Consider the following 16,970-nt stretch of genomic DNA (forward strand, 5'->3'; position numbering starts at 1 on the left):
TTGCAATTACAGATATTCCAAAGAATTAGAAAATACAACTATATTAATAAAAGAAATTCAAAGTTGTCATTCGTCTAATAAGGCTAAATTTAACCACATTAAAATTGATTCCCTAACATATATTCAAGATAAATTTATAAATATCCGCAATTAAATGATTTCAATAACATAAATTAAATTCCAAATTATATATATATTCTTCGAATATATACATTATAAATATATCATATTTAAAAAATATATATAATAAAATGAAAATTCGATTTCCCAACAAAATAAATTTAAAACCCAATTAAATTGAAATAACTAACTACATAATAATCTAGTTATTATTAATTTATTATATTTTTATATATAAAAATAATAATAAAAAAAAAACTTTTTTTTAAAAGCAAATATTAATAAAATTATTTAATAATAAAAAAAATAAAAAAATAAAAAACGAGGCTGAGCTGTGGGGGAGCAGGTCTAAATAATTATTGGTAAAGAAATTTACCAAAAAACTCAATCTAGACAATTTTTTTCATAAAGCCAAATTGGCTGGAAACTAAATAAATTGGCAATCCCCACTACAATAAATAGGAAATCAAATTCCATTCAAAAACACAAATCGAAGAATTGATTTTAAACCAAGAACTTAACATGAAATAAATCAGAAAGGGGTTGGAGTTGCATTTTTTAATTAAAAAAAAGGACTGAAATTCTCAATAAACTTCATAAGAACTAAATTCAATACCATTGGAATCATTTAATCAATTTTTTTCACAACATCCAAAAGAAGGGAAAGACATATAGATTTTTTAAAACAAACAAGGTAGAGGCTATCCAACTCTAGAAAAATATTTTAACCTAAACTTTTAGGTTGAAATATTTTTCTCATTCAAAAACATTTAAATAATAAAATTTACTTTTCTAAATTTCCTTCAAAAAAGTAAATGGGAATTTCTTTTTTTGAAAAAATCATTTCTTTTTTCATATAATTTAATTAACTTTTCTAAAAAAGTGAAAAAACAATAATTTAACTCTATCTTTATTTATTTTTTTAAATCTAAAAGCAATAGTAATTAACTTTATTTATTTTATTTTTCTATTTGATTTGAATATAGTTACTTTTCAAATATAAAGCAATTACTAATTTAAATCTAATAACTTCACTCAATTAACTAAGTCCATAACACAAAGGCATATTAATACATAAATTATTTATACCAATTATGAAATGACGTCATAAACTCAAATAAATACTTGGACCCACTAGGGCATGCAAACTGAGAAAACCACATGAAGACTCCAAAAAAGTCAAACGAACAAGACTCGAAGGCCGAACAAAAAGAAAGGACGACCAACTAATGACACTCACATGAGTAGACTGAGGGTAAGAATTAGGGTCAACAACTATCTCCTCCACTCCCATCGGACATATAAGGCACACTTAGACCTCTGAAGCCAGGTGGAGACAATACATCGTACCTACCTAGTACTTGTACCTGCAATATCCTGCATCATCGAACCACACATGCATATCTACAAATATAGAATACACAACACATACACTGATAGAGGAGAATCATGATGTTCCCTATCTCATCGGAGTGAGTGAAGGAAAATCATCCCCTCGCATCTAATACACTCGCAAACACGCAACATATAATTACACATTACATAAGTAAGGTAAAAGTGTCAATCCATGACAATAATCCATAAAAATAGCACTAATCACAAGTACTGAAATACTGTAATAAAGCATACATCACATATCCAGTTAAAGCATGAAATAATATCAAATAAGTCTGTATAATGTTTAGCAGTAATGTATCAATTGAAAAGTAAACTACAACAAAATATAAGTCTAATAAGTTTGATCAAGAAGGGGTACTATATTCTCCCCCCCCAAAACTAGGCTTGCTCCTGGAAGCCTAAAATAGATGAGAATAGAGCTCTCTCATCTTCACTGCATCCTCCCAAGTCGCCGAGGTCTCATCATTTGGGTCCCATAGGACCCTTACCTAGTCGATGGTATGACCCCTGAGTGTCAAATCCCGACGCTGAAGAATGCGTACAGGCTCCATGGAAATTTGCCTGTCCTCGACCTGCAAAGCATTCCAATCAAGAACATATGTCACATCAAGGTGATAAGGTCGAAGAACTGAAACATAAAAAACATCGTGGATGCAGGATAGACTCGGTGGAAAGGAAAGATGGTAGGCAACAACACCTATCCTCTCAAGGATCTCAAAAGGGCCAACAAAATGAGGTGCCAATAGAAAACTGATGGTCTACCCTATGAGCATCTGCATACTTCTTCTGTCTATCTTGTTTAGCTACCAAATGCTCACGAATCCGCTCAACCTACTGCTCCATCTCTCGAAGGATATCTGGTCCTATATGAAACCTTTCCTCTAACTGATCCCAACTCAAAGGAGTGCGACAAGGATGACCATACAATGCCTGGAAAGGAGACATACCTATGGAGCTATGATATCCATTGTTATAAGAAAAATCCACTAGATAAATATAATCCTCCCAGCACGACTACTGGTCTATAACATACATGCGAAGCATGTCCTCCAAAACACGATTCAGATGCTCAGTCTAACCATCTGTCTCTGGATGATAAGCTAAACTAAATTTCAACTGAGTCCCCAAAGAATTCTGAAGTGAGGTCCACAATGCTGAGGTAAAGATGAGATCTATATAAAAAATGATTTGCCTTGGAATCCCATGCAATCTCACTACATCTTCCAAGAAAACCCGAGCCACCACTGGTGCTGTATAGGAAGCTCTAATAGGAACAAAATGAGAAACCTTGTTCAATCTGTCAACAATGACCATCATGGCATCATGATGACGTGAAGAAAAAGGACATCTAACAATGAAATCCATGGAAATGATGTCTCATTTCCAATCCGGTACTATATTAGGCTGTAAAAGCCCTGTCGGGTGTTGATGCTCTGCCTTCACCCGCTGACATTCCAAACACTTCAACACAAAATCAGCAATGTCACATTTCATGCCAGCACAATGATAAATTTGTCTAAGATCTACGTGCATCTTCTTGACACCTGGATGTGCCGAATAAGGCGCACGATGGGCCTCAGTCATGATCAAAATATGAAGACCCTCCAAAGGAGGTACATAGATCCGACCAAGATAACGAAGAAGACCATCTGCCTCAAGATTATAACTAGAAAACCTACACTCTAATGGCCTTCCAGACTCCATCATGGCTCTAACATCCTGATACCAAGTATCCTGAGGAAGAACTCCAAAAATTCTCTCTCTTAAGTCCACTCCAAGGGACAATGCTGAAACTTCATGCCGCCTACGACTCAAAGTATCTGCCACTATGTTCTCTTTCCCCTAAGTATATCGAACCTCAAAATCATACTCGTAGAAGAATTCCATCCACCTTCACTATCGAGCATTCAAGTTTGGTTGCGTGAAGATATACTACAAACTGCAGTGATCACTATGCAACTCAAACCGACACCCTAACAAAAAATGTTGAAATCTAACCAATGCATGCACTATAGCTGCCAACTCTAAATCATGAACTAGATACTTCAACTCATGGTCCTTGAGTTTGCGAGACTCATAGGCAACCACACATCCATCCTACATAAGCACTGCACCTATACCTTCTAAAGAGACATCTGTACATACCATAAAATTTCTGGATGGATCAGGGACTACCAAAATTGGAGCACTGACAAGGAGTTTCTTCAAGGTACGAAAAGCTAACTCACACTGATCTGACCAAACAAAATTCTTCCCTTTCCTCTAAAGAGAAGTAATCGGGTGACCTATCCGAGAAAAACCCTGAACAAAATGATGGTAATGTCTAGTCAAACCCATGAAACTCTAAACCTCTAAACATTGTTCAGTGCTGGCCAATCCACTATCTTTGAAGGATCCACAGATACACCCTCTCCTGAAACCATATGACCAATATAGTTCACCTTAGATTGGAAGAAATCACACTTCGTGAAATAGGCATAAAGCTGATTTTCCCTCAAGCACTGCAATACCTGTCACAAGTGACCCTCATGCTCTTGCATAGATCTAGGAAAAATAAATATGTCATCCAAGAACACAACAAAAAAATGATCAAGGTAGGTGCGAAAAACCTCATTCATGAGGCACATGAAAACAAAAGCCACATTTGTCAACTCAAATGGCACCATTGTGAACTCATAGTGACCATAACGAATATGAAACGTTGTTTTATGAATGTCTGCATCATGAATGCACAACTGATGATACCCAGATTTCATATCAATCTTAGAGAACACCTTATCTCCCTTCACTTGATCAAAAAGATCATCTATACGAGGCAATGGATATCGATTCCGGATGGTTGCCTTATTCAGGTGTCAGTAATCAATGCATAACTAAAGAGAACCATCCTTCTTCTTAACGAAGATAACAAGCACACCCCAAGGAGAAAAACTAGGACGATTGAACCCTTTGGCCAACAATTCCTCCATCTGCAACTTCAACTCACTCAACTCCTTAGTAGTCATTTGATATCGAGCTCTCGAAATGGGTTTTACACCAGGAACCAAGTCAATGCGAAAGTCTATGTCTCGCTTCAGAGGCATACCAAGAATATCTAATAGAAACACATCAACATACTCTCAAAGAATAGGGTGACCATAAAGGGAAATTTCTTGACTCTCTCCCTCATCCATATCCTTAAGAGCAACTGCAAAAAGCTAGCATCCTCGACACATACACTGCTTAAGTTGCAAAGTGGAAATCATACGTAAGGATATCGATCTCTAAACTCCAACGATCCCCACTTTCTTGCCATGGTCATCTAAACACTCTACTATCTTCTAAAGATAGTCTACACGAAAAACTATGAGATGATAGTCAATCCATCCCCAACACTACTCGATAGGACCCCAAAGGAATGACTCGAAGGTCAATAGAAGTCACAAAGGGTCCTAGGTCCAACTCACAACTAGGAAAAAATGCATCTACAAACACGCATACCCAAGTAGCCAAATCTAGTTGCCACCTATCCACCTACTTAGTAGACACAAGTCTACACCGCTCCACAATAGACGAAGAAATGAAAGAATCTGAAGCACCGGAGTCAAAATGCACAAAGATACGAATACCACACAACAGACCTGCGGCCTCAATAACTATCCCTTGATGCTCAATCTAGTAGTCATCAACTATTGCAAACACTCCGTGGGATCTACCTGCATCCCGTACTGTTTGCTTTGATGTTGCTGGCCTCTGACTCCCTGTCTGGTAAGAATGCTGAGGGCACTGAGTGGCTAAATGACCAAACTATCCAAAAGAGAAAGAAGCTCCCCTACCTGGTCCTCTACCTCAAGTCAGCCCATTGAACTACTGAAATCTTCCTCTACAAGGGGCCTAAGATGCACGTTAAGAGGACTGCCCTGGAAGACCCTGTCTACTCCTTTGCCAGTTCTTGTTCCTCCTATGCTAAGAGTTGCCACCTTGCTGGCCCTGGAATTGTTTCGGTCTCTGCGGCTGCTGCTGATGCTGCTATTGTACACCCTTAGTGGGTTCTTGAGGACTCTTAAATGATTCAGATGGTTGGGACTGGTTCCCATGAGCTCTAGGTCCACTGAAAGGAACACTCCCTATCTACAACCCTAACTGACCACCATGTGCATTGCTAAGGTTCTTCTCAACCAACCTGGCTTTTGCCATGGCTACCTCAACTGAAGCTAGCTCAAAAACTCTCACTCCTCCACTGATGCGGTTATTCAAACCCCTCAAAAAGTGTTGCACAAGGATTGCCTCATCGTTACCAATCCTGACATGCTATTTAAGCTCATAGAACCTATGCTCAAATTGGTCTACTAAGGAACAAAACTGATGCAAACTATAGAGCTCGTCTGCTTGAGACTACCTCCACTGGGGTGAGAGAAATCGTGCCCTGAATCTCTCCAAAAATATCTCCCATGATAGGGTGTTAATACAAACACCGATCTTCTCCACCTATCAACTCCACCAGATCGAAGCAAAACTATCGAGACGCATGATAGCACATCTCGCCCTGGTGTTGCTACTATAACTGAAGAGAACCATCCTTCTTCTTAAAGAAAATAATAGATGCACCCCAAGGAGAAACACTAGGATGAATGAAGCCTTTGGCCAACAATTCCTCCATCTACAACTTCAATTCACTCAACTCTTGAGTAGTCATCCGATATGGAGCTCTCGAAATGGGTTCTACACCACGAACCAAGTCAATGCAAAAGTCTATGTCTCGCTTCAAAGGCATACCAGTAATATCAAATGGAAACACATCAGCATACTCTCAAAGAATAGGATGACCATCCAGGGAAATTTCTCGACTCTCTCCCTCATCCATATCCTCAAGAGCAACTGCAAGAATTTGGCATCGGCAACACATACACCGCTTAAGTTGCAAAGTGGAAATCATACTTAAGGATATCGATCCCTGAACTCTAACGATCCCCTCTTTCCTACCATGGTCATCTAAACACTCTACTGTCTTCTGAAGACAGTCTACATGAGCAATGTGACATGATAGACAAATCATTCCCAACACTACTCCATAGGACCCCAAAGGAATGACTCCAAGGTTAACAGAAGTCACAAAGGGTCCTAGGTCCAACTCACAACTAGGAACAAAGGCATCTATGAACATGCACACCCCAGTAGCCAACTCTACTTGCCACCTATCCACCTACTTAGCACATGCGAGTCCACACCACTCCATAATGGATGAAGAAATGAAATAATTTGAAGCACCAGAGTCAAAAAGCACAGAGATAGAAATACCACACAACACACCTGCACCCTCAATAACTGTCCTCTGATACTCAGCCTGGTGGTCATCAACCACTGCAAACACTCTATGGGATCTACCTGCATCCCTTACTGTCTTCTTTGATGTTGCTGGCCTCTGACTCCCCATCTAGTGAGAACGTTAAGGACACTGAGCGACTAAATGACCAAACTATCCACAAGAGAAGCAAGCTCCCCTACCTGGTCCTCTACCTCCAGTCAGCCCATTAGACTACTGAAAGCTTCCCCTGCTAGAGGCCTGAGATGCACCCTGAGAGGACTGCCATAGAAGACCCTGTCTGCTCCTCTGCCAGTTCCCGCTCCTCCTATGCTGAGAGTTGCCACCTTGCTAGCCCTGAAACTATTTCGTTCTTTGTGGCTACTGGTGCTGCTACTGTCCACCCTTAGCGGGTGCTTGAAGACTCCTAAACGATGCAGCTGGCAGGGACTGGATCCCACGAGCTCTAGGTCCATTTAAAGGAACACTCCTGAAAAGTACCCCTAACTGACCACCATGTGCACGGATAAGGTTCTGCTCACCCAACCTACCTTTTGCCACGACTACCTCAACTGAAGCTAGCTCAAAAAATCTCAGTCCTCCACTGATGCGGTCATTTAGACCCCTCAAGAAGTGTTGCACAAGGATTGCCTCATCGTTACCAATCCCAGCATACTATTTAAGCTCATAGAACATATGCTCAAATTGTTCTACTGACGAACCAAATTGATGCAAAGCATAAAACTTGTCTGCCTGAGACTGCCTCCACTAGGGTGAGAGAAATCATGCCCTGAATCTCTCAAAAAATATCTCCCATCATATGGTGTTAATACACACATCGATCTTCTCCACCTCTAATCTACACCAGATCGAAGCAAAACTATCGAGATGCATGATAACACATCTCACCCTGGTGTTGCTACTATAACCGAAGAGAACCATCCTTCTTCTTACTGATGATAATAGGTGCACCCCAAGGAGAAACACTAGGACAAATGAACCCTTTGGCCAACAAATCCTCCATCTGCAAATTCAACACACTCAGCTCCTGAGTAGTCATCTGATATGGAGCTCTCGAAATGGGTTCTGCATTAGGAACCAAGTCAATGCGAATGTCTATGTCTCGCTTCGGAGGCATACCAGGAATATCCAATGGAAACACATCAGCATACTCTTGAAGAATAGGGTGACCATCAAGGTAAATTTCTCGACTCTCTCCCTCATCCATATCCTCAAAAGCAATTGCAAAAAGCTAGCATCCTTGATGCAAGTTTCAAAGCGGAAATCATATGTAAGGATATCGATCTCTAAACTCCAACGATCCCCACTTTCTTGCCATGGTCATCGAAACACTCTACTATCTTTTGAAGATAGTCTACACGAGCACTATGAGATGATAGCCAATCCATCCCCAACACTACTCCATAGGACCCGAAAGGAATGACTCAAAGGTCAACAAAAGTCAAAAAGGGTCCTAAGTCAAACTCACAACTAGGAACAAAGGCATCTACAAACATGCGCACCCTGGTAGACAACTTTACTTGCCACCTATCCATTTGCTTAGAAGATGCGAGTCCACACCACCCCATAATGGACGAAGAAATGAAAGAATTTTAAGCACTGGAGTCAAAAAGCACAAAGATAGGAATACCACACAACACATCTATAGCCTCAATAACTATCCCCTGATGCTCAACCTAGTAGTCATCAACCGCTGCAAACACTCTATGAGATCTACCTGCATCCCCTATTGTCTGCTCTAATGTTGCTGGCCTCTGACTACCTATCTTGTGAGAATGTTGAGGGCACTAAGCGGCTAAATGGCCAAACTATCCATAAGAGAAGAAAGCTCTCCTACCTAGTCCTCTACCTCCAATCGACCCAATGGACTGCTAAAAGCTTCCCCTGCTAGGGGCCTGAGATGCACCGTGAGAGGACTCCCCTGGAAGACCCTCTCTGCTCCTATGCTAGTTCCTATTCTTCCTATCTTGAGAGTTGCTACCTTGCAAGCATTGGAGCTATTTCGGTCTCTACGGCTGCTATTGCTACTGTTGTCCACCCTTAGTGGGTGCCTGAGGACTCCTAAATGTTGCAGCTGGCTGGGACTGGTTCCTATGAGCTTTGGGTCCACTGAAAGAAACACTCCCTATCTACACCCCTAACTGACCACCATGTGCATGGTTAAGGTTGTGCTCAACCAATCTATCTTTTACCATGGCTACCTCAACTAAAGCTAGCTCAAAAACTCTCACTCCTCCACTGATGCGGTCATTTAGACCCCTTAAGAAGTGTTGCACAAGCATTGCCTCATCGTTACCAATACCGACATATTGTTTAAGCTCATAGAACCGATGCTCAAACTGGTCTACTAACAAACCAAACTAACGCAAAGCGTAGAACTCGTCTGCCTGAGACTGCCTCCAATAGGGTGAGAAAAATTATTTCTTGAATCTCTCTAGAAATATCTCCCATGATATGGTGGTAATATACACACCGATCTTTTCTACCTCTAATCTCCACCAGATCAAAGCAAAACTATCGAGACGCATGATAGAACGTCTCGCCTTGGTGTTGCTACTATAAGGGAACATGGAAAAATATCTATCCAAATTGATAAGCCAGGTCTCCGCCTCAAGACCGGTACCTTTACCATCAAAGAAGGGAGGGTTGGTCCTCATCAAGTCCCTAACATGACCCATGGGAGTTGGGTCCTTGTTAGCTGGGACCTCCCTCCTTCTTGGAGACCTCTCTCTCTCTCTCTCTCCTCTAGAACCTATTGATGCAACTCCCCAACCTGAGCATGGTTGGGCTGCTCACCCTCAGGCCTGGGGCCTAATCTGGCTAGAACCTCCTGAAACATCTGTCTTGGCTCTTCCCTTTCGGGAACCTACTCTCCTACAAGATGTTCATCCTAATGAACAAGTTTCTCCTTATTCACACTCACATGAGTGGGTGGTGTTGGAGGGCTATAGCGGTCTAAACCTCGACCCTGTCCCCCACCTCTGCCTCTATTGAAGCCACCAACATGGCCAACTCCCCTAGCTTTCCTTGCCATGACCTAACACTACAAAAGAGAAAACCGTTCAGATCTATGGCAAGGATAAAACAAAGGAAAGACAAACACTATGACCTGCACAAAAGGTCAAGTTGAATGGGCTCACTACAATCCCAGAGTACCTAGTGTTGAAACATGGGCTCACTACAATCCCAGAGTACCCAGTGTTGAAACATGGGCTCTGATACCAAATGTAATGCCCCACCAAGAACCCTAAAGGAATGCATCACTACAAGGCAACTAAAGGGTGAAATAATTATTTTTTAAAAGATTAAGTGCATTAATTATAGCATTGCACGTATAATAACACAAGTGGAAGTCTAACAATGACATCCTAAAGGGTTAGCAATGAAGATTACTCCGCAACTATAACCAACACCATAATGCTAATCCAATTATCCATCTAATTAGAGAACTCAATAGCAATAAAATTACATCATATTCATAAACTGAATTTCACATAGAAAGATTTAAAGTGATACAATATATTGATTTCAATGAAGCATTTACACATAGGCATAAAGATAACTGAAATGACATACATTCCACTAAATTAGGATTATAATAATCAATAGTTATATGGCTTCCACTAGCACAAATGAAATACATAATTACAAAGCCAAGGTTACATAGCTTACTGACACAATGACCACATGGGTCTCAAAGGTACAATAATCACTAACATGAGTTGATACATGAATCAAGAACCAAAGGTACACCAGTGAAGCCAATCCTCGCATGAAGGTACGAACCAGAATATCCGATGGGAAGTATTACTACCACCCGACCATGTGATCCCAAAATAGAACCACCCCACCTTGCTAGGAGATAGTAGAAGACCCTCATGCAAGCAAACAAGACAAATACAATAGTACATCAAGACTCCACTATACTCATGTGGCTCGACTCACAAAATACTAGTGACCCTAAAGAGAGAGTGTCATGACATGGCTTAAGATGGCTACCCTAGGTAGGCCTCCATAGGTCCCGACCCCCAGCCTGGGTTATCCTAGTAACCTTTCCCGAACCCCTGGCTCCATCTAAGCATCATGCGGACCCTACCAACCTTTCATGAAGACAAGGTCATAGGTTTTTCATTCCAGGCCTTCTCACAACACCTCGATCCTATACAAGGACTCAACCATGTGCGGGTTGCAATATCTTAATTAAATTTATGACTACCCACCCCCTAGTCAATTTTTAGATTGTCACTTATTAACTGAATTTTGAGAGGTTATCCTGCCAACCACTTCGGGTGTGGCCCTCGCTCAAAAGCCACTCTCTCATAGGACACTATCTGGTATGGTCTCTCTATGAGAACCCTATGGCGAAACTGACAGCCATATCTAAACCTGACAAAATACAGGTGAAGGAGACACAAATCAATAACCTAGGATTCACCATTGGAACATAACACACAATAGATCACATCGACAAGATTACACAACAACACCTAACCAAGGGGTATAACAACTATACGACATAACGACAACTCAACCAGAATTGCAACAAAAATAAGCTTTGACTACAAAAACCATTACACTAAGATCCTAATACAGGCAATCTTTTCTTTAAACAACCAAAAGCACAAAATACTTGCAATTACAGATATTCCAGAGAATTAGAAAATACAACTATATTAATAAAAGAAATTCAAAGTTGTCATTTGTCCAATAAGGCTAAATTTAACCACATCAAAATTAATTCCTTAACATATATTGAAGAAAAATTTACAAATACCCCCAATTAAATGATTTCAATAACATAAATTAAATTTCAAATTATATATATATATATTCTTCAAATATATACCTGATAAATATATCATATTTAAAATATATATATAATAAAATGAAAATTCAATATTGCAACAAAATAAATTTAATACCCAATTAATTGAAATAACTAACTACATAATAATGTAATTATTTGTAATTTATTATTTTTTCTATATAAAAAAATAATAATAAAAAAAAACTTTTTTTTAAAAAACAAATATTAATTAAATTATTTAATAATAAAGAAAATAAAAAAATAAAAAGGAGGCTGAGCAGTGGGGCCCATAGCCCCCACCGCCTCATACCTGGGTTAGCAGTGCTACTGTTAACCCATGAATGGGGAGAGCAACAAGCTGCCCTTGGGGGTGCATGGTTGGGTTGAGCCCAGCTCCCTGCCACGCACCCTCAAAAACCATTTTAAAAAAAAAAAATTTAAGTTAATTTTTTTAAAAAAAACTTTTCAAAGATTTTGAAATCTCAAATTTTTAACAAAATATAAACAGAGATATTAAAATATTAATTTTCCCACTCTGAGACAACAGAGTCTTAAAAAACACAATAATATAATTTTTTTTATAAAATGAATAAAAAATTAAAGCATACAAAAATATTTACTGGTAAAGAAATTTATCAGAAAACTCAATCTCTGAGACAAAACAGAGATTGTGAAAAGCATAAAAAACTAGACAATTTCTTTCACAAACTCAAATTGGCTGGAAACTAAATAAATTGAAATTCTCAATAAACCTCATAACAACTAAATTCAATACCACTACAATCATTTAATCAATTTTTTTCACAACATCCAGGGAAAGAAATATGGATTTTTTAAAACAAACAAGGTAGAGCCTATCGAACCTGTGGAGCTTTCCGGGAAGAAATTTGTTGGAGAGCTTCAATCCTGCAAGAGATTTCCAAACCAAAACCAAAACCTTCTTCCCAAACAATCTCCGAAATTTTTCTTCCAAAAATTATGCATCCCTCTTTCAAAGCACTCATAGGGATAAATAGAAAAATATTTTAACCTAAACTTTTAGGTTGAAATATTTTTCTCATTCAAAAACATTTAAATAATAAAATTCACTTTTCTAAATTTCCTTCAAAAAGGTAAATGGGAATTTCTTTTTTTCACTTTATTTATTTTATTTTTCTACTTGATTTAAATATAGTTACTTTTCCAATATAAAGCAATTACTAATTTAAATCTAATAACTTCACTCAATTAACTAAGTCCATAACACAAAGGAAAGGATGAACAACTAACAAGACTCACATGGTAAAGGACAAACAACTAACAACACTCACATGAGTAGACTGAGGGTAAGAATTAGGGTCAACTATCTCCTCCATTCCCATCAGACATATAAAGCATGCTCAGACCTATGAAGCCAGGTGGAGATGATACCCCGTACCTACCTGGTACTTGTACCTACAATATCCTGCATCATCAAACCACACATGCATATATACAAGTTCGATTGAGAAGGAGTACTACAGTAAGTGTAGATTTCAAATAGATTTTAGGTAGAATGTGGTTTAGGATTAGAGTTGAATTTTCTTTAGAGTAAACGTTACGGTTCAATTAGGTTTTCATTTATTACTATGGTGATATGGTTTAGATTTAGTGTTTTTTCATTAAGAGATAGGTTTGTGAAATTTGGTGTAGTCTTAAAATGAAGGTTTGATTTGGTTTATGATTTTGTTTTAATTTGGTTTAAGGTTAGGCTTTACATTTGATAAGTGTTAGGGTTAGGATTTGATTTGTTTTAGTGTGGGCTTAGTGTTAGGTTTTAATTTTGTTTTATTTTTGTTTTGTTTTGTTGAAGGTTACACTACAAGTTACAATTCATTTGTTTTAGTATTATATTGTGTTTGAATACATTTTTATTGTTTAATTAGGATAAGGGTTATTTCAATTCAATGTGGTTTAGTGTTAAAATTAAGGCTTGATTTGGTTTAAATTTGGTTTTAGGGTTAGGCTTTACATTTGATAAGTGTTAGGGTTAGAGTTTGATTTGTTTTAGTGTGGGTTTAGTTTTAGGTTTTAATTTTGTTTTATTTTTGTTTTGTTGAAGGTTATGGTTAATTTTGATTTAAGGTTAGAGTCCAAGTTACAATTCAATTTGTTTTAGTATTATATTATGGTTGAATATATGTTTATTGTTGTTTAATTAGGATACTGGTTATTTCAATTCAATGTGGTTTAGTGTTTATTTAAGATAGACTTCCATTAGGTTTATTGTTTATTTAAGAATATGGTTCAATCTAGTTTTTAATTAGAATAAGGGTTAGGATTTAATTTTGTTTATGGTTATGTTTAATATTCAATTTTCTCTCAATTCAATGTGTTTTAGTGTTCATTTAAGAATTATGGTTCATTTAAGATATCCAATTTGCTGAGTACAAAAATGATAATGCCCACAGATGGACTTGTCACCAAAACAGTGCTTGTATAAACCACCACATGCACAAAATAGTGCTTTTATAAACCATTCCTTGAAAAGAATAAACCAGATTTAGGAAACAATTTGATCTTATTGATCCACATGTAGTATTTATACAGTTGGTTTATAAAACTCTTAAAGTAGTTAAAACTAATCAACCTAATACTCCATAAACTAATACTCTAATTAATTAAAGTAATTCAATCAATTTAAATCAAATTTAATTGAATGATGTGGCTCTCTTTCCTTTTGTTATATTATATAATGACAGCATGTATTACAATGTTGCCATGATTGATTTATATTTGTATCTATTTAAAAATGGTTATCACCTCTCCCCATATCATTTTATTGGGAAGGTTTCTTAGTCACCAAACAGTTAATGGAATTTTTCAAAGTTCAGCCTCTTTCATGTAGTCTAGCTCCAGACTTGTCCATCTCAACATCATCTTTCTGATCATCATCAGTAAATTGTGTGCTACTTTAATAAATGGACTACAGAACCTCTATGAAATAAGATGGAATAAACTCGTATCTTCTTTGATTAAATCTGCATCTTTCAACCAAAAAAAAGAAAGATTAATTGATCTAGACAATTTTTCATCTTAAAAACGATATCTATCATTTATATTGAACAAATAAAAGTTTATACCTAAATTGGGCGAAGCATGAGTAGCGGGGATAATATGGAGAGTTGACGGCTGGCCAAGGATGCGTTTCCAGGTGCTGGATTGTGAAAGGGAGATTTTTTTAAATCATTTTATAGGGCACAAAAAATGATTTAAAAAATAGGGCACGATGAAATAGAATTAAGGTTGTTTCAATAATGATTTTAAGCTATGTTAACTATTTTGTTTCTTCTAAGCCAGTGGAAACGATGGTGGGGGTGCGTGAGATATGAAATGAATTGAAGAAAGCAGGAAGGCTTTGGAAAAACCGTGCAACCCATCCATCCCGCATGAAGCAGATTAAGGCAAGCGGAGTGGCACGGGATAGCGGTGGAGGGGAATGGCTTTACCTCCACCTCGCATGATTTTGGAGGCGAGGAACACTCCGAAGGTAAAATTTTGGGAGGCAGGAAGCATTCTCCGGTAACACTGTAATGCAGGTGGGAGCTGGAGAATATGACCCATGAAGCAGAATACATCACTACTTCTCATGTTTAGCGCCTAGTTTGTATAATTGGGAAAGCTATCATTGTGAGTCTTCTCGCAGCATAGTAATGTGCTTGGAGTAGATCACGGTTATTTATAGTGCTTGGCCAGCATCTATTTGATGCCCACTTATCATCCACAGGGGTAAAGTTATCAGTGTGGATTTCAAAGTGTGAAAGGAATAAGGGTATTAACCTCATGCAAAAGGTAATCGCCATCGACAGTGGGCCATTCTGTATATATTTTCAACGCCTATGTTTGAAAGGACAGTGCCTTGGAGAAGGCTTTGAAATACAATGCATGTCCATGTGCTGTGCCCATCTGCAGTAGTCATTTCAAACAGCATACCATGCATTTAGCAAAAGGACAAGTAAAACGTGAATACTATTATTTTCATTAATTTAATTTAATACACCATAATAATTTAAAACATTAAATTTAAAACAAAGTAACAGCTAATCAAAATAACGGTTATTCCACGGCAATATAGCTGCCATATCAGATTTATGAGGGAATCTGGATAACAAAATGGTAACTGTTTGTTGTGTTGGTTAATTCAAATTACAACTTAACTGTGTACACATAGGAGTTCGAAGATTAATTTGCCAAACTGCGTCATATCCACCCGGCGTTATATCTTTAGTGGAATTAAAAGCCACAAATTAATGGTGAAGTTTTTAATTATCAACTCCAAAAGGAGGAAACAGATCTCACCCAAACGATGATAGTGCTACCGGTGCTTTGACTTTTCAAAAGTTTACACGGACTTTCATTCCTCTTCTGGGTGCCACTGTAGGGTTACGCATCTCGGCGTAATAACCTGTCCATAAATTGCAGAATGCCATGAAAAAAGGGTGATTGGTAATGATACATACCAAAAAGTTAAAAACTCATTGGTTAAGACGTTTTGTGGATGCATCATGAGGGCAGGCTTGTTTCTCTGAGAGTAGAATCAGGAGAACGCACCCACATGCAAAGGAAAATCTCAATTCAGCCCTGATCACAATTGTACACCTAAATTACACCTTAGCCACATATGAAAACACTTTGGAGGAAGATGAACCGAGCTAGCAAATGTACTTTAATGGGCACAAGTATTGAACCTTTTGTACCTGAACTTTTGCCTGCTTCTAAACATGACTGGTCATCAGAAAAGAGTATTCAGAAAAAATCATGTGCAGCCATTCCGTCTGCAGATAGCCATGGAACATTGAATTCCTCTGCACCTAATGATATGGTCTTGCAGATTTGGACATAGTATGTATGTTGTGTGGAGATTGTAATTTTGTCTTTTTCAAGTCTTTTGTGTTGTAATTGATGTGGTTGGTGATTGCATTTTTTATTTTTTTTTGGCAATCTAGCTAGCTATCAAGATTGGTCTGAGAATGTCTCCGCATTTGTCCACATCGATATTTTATGGGTTACTTCTTGCAGGACATGTTTTTAATGTTTGTTTTGTGTCTCAGTTCAAGTTTCAATTGTTGATATTGTCTGCAAGAGTTGATAATAATGATTTGCTCATGATCATGTATTCTAGCTCTTTGGAATGAAGTGATTCATATCAGTTGTGTTGTACTAACATTTTTTGGATGTGACATTGAGAAATAAATACTTCGTAATTTTGTTGGATGTTCACGAAATGTCCTTGCATGATCTACATGATGCTAGATAATCTATTTGGTGTTGAATTGTGACTGGTATTTGTGTTTCAACGCAATTGTTGTTGTTTAGCTGACTGTT

This window comes from Cryptomeria japonica, chromosome 8 (assembly GCF_030272615.1).
Source record: "Cryptomeria japonica chromosome 8, Sugi_1.0, whole genome shotgun sequence".
Classification (NCBI taxonomy): Eukaryota; Viridiplantae; Streptophyta; class Pinopsida; order Cupressales; family Cupressaceae; genus Cryptomeria; species Cryptomeria japonica.